The following is a 3774-nucleotide window of genomic DNA, read 5'->3' as shown; positions in this document are numbered from 1 at the left end:
GCATAAAAACTGTCCAAATTGAAAATCGACTGTGTCAAGATATTATATTTTTTTTAAGGTTTAAAAGAATAAATTGTAACCCAAAATACAAGATATTGTATTTTTGAAGGCTGTGTATGGAATTGATTGGAGAGATAATTGTAAGATTGAAATTGTAACCCAAAATACAAGTAGCTATACAGAATTAGAGCAAATTGCCGAATGCTGAGTCAAATAATAGAAAGCAAAAGCAAAAGCAATGAATGGACATAAAGTGAACATTGTCGAAGTTAAAATGTAGTTTCTGAAATTTAAACAGTTAAGAACATAAACCAAAATGCACGGTCAATGATCACTAGAAAACATTTTTATTTGTCACACACTGCTCATTCCTTTAGTATAAGAATCACTTAGTATGTGTCTAGCATTTCATCCTAAATTTTCAGCTCAAAATATTAAGATACAATGGTTTTTGTCTGGTCTCATGTTTTGTTACTAAATTTTTTTTTCCTTTATTCACTTTTCTCTTTCACATTTACTACTTGTTTTCCTCAAATTCAGCCAAAGTGTCATCAATATGAAAGCCATGCCTTGTTGCAATTTAAGGAAAGCTTTGTCATCAATAACTTAGCCTCTGATAATCTTCCAAGTTATCCAAAAACAGCTTCTTGGAATTCCAGCACAGATTGCTGCTCATGGGATGGTATTAAATGTCACGAGCACACAGATCATGTGATTCACATTGATCTCAGAAGCAGCCAACTCTATGGTAAAATGGATGCAAATAGCAGTCTATTTCTGACAATGACTTCAACTACTCTCAAATCCCATCCAAAAGTTTCACAAAAGTTTCACAACTAAAACATCTGAACCTTTCTTTATGCTTTTTTTCTGGAGAAATTCCACCACAAGTTTCACAATTGTCCAAGTTGTTATCTTTTGATCTAGGCTCCACTGCTATACATAGTCCAAAAGGTAATACAAACAATTTTTTGCAACTCAAATTGTCCAGTCTCAAAAGCATAATTCAAAACTCAACAAAACTTGAGATCCTTTTTCTTTGTTTAGTGAGTATTTCATCTACTTTACCAGACACACTCACAAATCTAACTTCATTGAAAAAACTATCTCTTTACAATTCTGAATTGTATGGTGAATTTCCAGTTGGAGTATTTCATCTTCCAAACTTGAAAGTTCTGGATTTGAGATATAATCCAAATCTCCAAGGTAGTTTGCCTGAGTTTGAGTCTAGTTCACTCACCAAGTTACTACTTGACAAGACAGGTTTCTATGGCACACTCCCAATATCCATTGGAAGGCTTAGTTCTTTAATCTCCCTATCAATTCCAGATTGCCATTTTTTTGGATATATTCCTTCTTCACTTGGCAACCTCACACAGGTCACGGAGATAATCCTTAGAAATAACAAATTAAGGGGGGACCATTCTGCATCCTTGGCCAATCTTACCAAGCTACGTGTCTTGGACATTGGTTTGAATGAAGTTACTATCGAAACCTTCTTGTGGGTAGGTAAGCTTTCGTCACTAATTGCGTTGGAGATATCCTCAGTCAGTATTGGCAGTCACCTCCCATTATCTTTTGCAAATCTCACCCAGCTAGAATATTTGAATGCAGCAAATTGCAATATAAAGGGTGAAATTCCATCATGGATAATGAATCTAGCCAATTTAGCTTACTTGGGCCTAGGATATAATTTTTTGCATGGAAAGCTAGAGCTTGACATGTTTCTAATCCTCAAAAAGCTAGTTTTTCTAGATTTATCATCTAACAAACTGTCATTGTTTAGTGGAAAAAATTCATCATTTAGTTGAGGTTCCATCATTTATAAGAGATATGGCTGATCTGGAAATTCTTATGTTGGCATCAAACAATATAACATCGCTGCCCAATTGGTTGTGGAAAAAAGCAAGTCTACAAACCTTAGATGTTTCCGACAATTCATTGACTGAAGAAATTTCCCCATCCATACGCAATCTCAAATCACTCACGCATCTTGATTTATCGTTCAACAACTTAAGCGGCAACGTTCCTTCATGCCTGGGTAACGTTAGCCAATCTTTAGAAAGTCTAGATCTTAGTGGGAACAAGTTGTCTGGCCTCATTCCTCAAACATACATGATAGGAAATTCCCTACAGATGATTGATCTCAGTAACAACAATATGAAGGGTCAGCTGCCAAGGGCATTGGTCAACAACAAAAGGTTAGAGTCCTTTGATGTTAGCTACAACAATATCAATGATTCATTTCCATTCTGGATGGGAGAATTGCCCGAGTTAAAGGTACTATCTTTAAGTAACAACGAATTTCATGGAGACATTAGGTGCCCTGTCTACATGATATGCACGTTTCCCAAGCTTCACATCATTGACCTTTCTCACAATGAGTTCTCTGGCAGTTTTCCAACTGAAATGATCCAAAGTTTGAAAGCAATGAATACTTCCAACGCAAGTCAATTACAGTATGAGTCTAACTCGTTGTCGACGTTGACCAATGGAGGACAATATCATAGGACATCAGGTAAGTTTTATTCGTTCACATTGTCAAACAAAGGGTTGGCCATGGTCTTGAGAAGCTTCAAAATTTTTACAGCTTAATAGCCATTGATATTTCAAGCAACAAAATCAGTGGAGAGATACCACAAGTGATAGGCGAGTTGAAGGGACTTGTTTTGCTCAACTTCTCAAATAACCTCCTTATTGGCAGAATTCCATCTTCCTTAGGGAAGCTTTCAAACCTTGAAGCACTAGATCTTTCTCTCAACAGTCTTTCAGGGAAAATTCCCCAACAGTTGGCACAAATCACCTTTTTGGAATACTTAAATCTGTCCTTTAACAATCTCACAGGTCCTATACCACAAAATAATCAGTTTTCTACATTCAAAGGTGATTCATTTGAGGGTAATCAAGGTCTGTGTGGGGATCAGTTGTTGAAGAAGTGTATAGATCCTGCAGGGACTTCTACTTCTGATGATGATGATGACGACGCAGAATCTTTCTTTGAATTATACTGGACAGTAGTTCTAATTGGATATGGCGGTGGACTTGTTGCTGGAGTGGCATTGGGAAACACTTACTTTCCGCAGGTATTTGCATGGTGTAGAGATTACCTTGGCGTTTCAGTTATAATTTTCCTTAATAAGATTTTTAAGAGACATTAGTGAGTGTTTTTTTGAGTCCAAAGCAATAAACATCTTAGTCTTCCTTTGTATGTAAAAGCAATTGTAATTGTAATTGCATATTGTAAGAGTTTCCTTCTGTTCTTGTAGTTGCATATTGCAAGAGTTTCCTTTGTATGTAAAAGCAATAAAGGTTGTTTGAAAGAGCATGCATTTAATTACATTTTGGTGTATATAGTCTTCTTTTTCTGCTAGTTATTTTTATGACACTTCGGATGAATTAAAGGAAAAAATGTAGTAATTATGAAAGAGAACAATGAGTAAAGGAAAAGAAACTGTACTAAAAAAACATGAGATCACAGAAACACCATTCTATCTTAATCTTTTAAACTGAAACATTGAGATAAAATACTAGTCATATATTATCAGGGATGTTCATCAAACTGATTAGGATTTTTGTAATTTTTTTATGACACTTTGAAATCACTCCTGGAATCCTCTAAGTAATCCAAAAACAGCATCTTGGAATGGCAGTAAATGTGATGAGCATAAAAATCAAGTGATTCACATATAATAGAAGCCAAATCTAAGGTAAAATTGATGCAAATAGCTGTCTCTTTCGACTTGTACACCTTCAAAATCTTGATCTTTCTAATAA

The 3774-nt window shown here is 35.3% G+C and overlaps 1 pseudogene; it reads left to right on the top strand.

The window, feature by feature from the left end:
- The first annotated feature begins 429 nt into the window (after nucleotides 1–429).
- Nucleotides 430–3337, top strand: LOC146903996 (uncharacterized; annotated as a pseudogene).
- The last annotated feature ends 437 nt before the right edge of the window (nucleotides 3338–3774 follow it).

Source organism: Medicago sativa, chromosome 7 (assembly GCF_051527215.1).
Source record: "Medicago sativa cultivar Bolivia chromosome 7, Bolivia_mono, whole genome shotgun sequence".
NCBI lineage: Eukaryota > Viridiplantae > Streptophyta > Magnoliopsida > Fabales > Fabaceae > Medicago > Medicago sativa.
The sequence above is the reverse complement of the archived record's forward strand: the minus strand, read 5'-3'. Positions and strand labels throughout refer to the sequence as shown.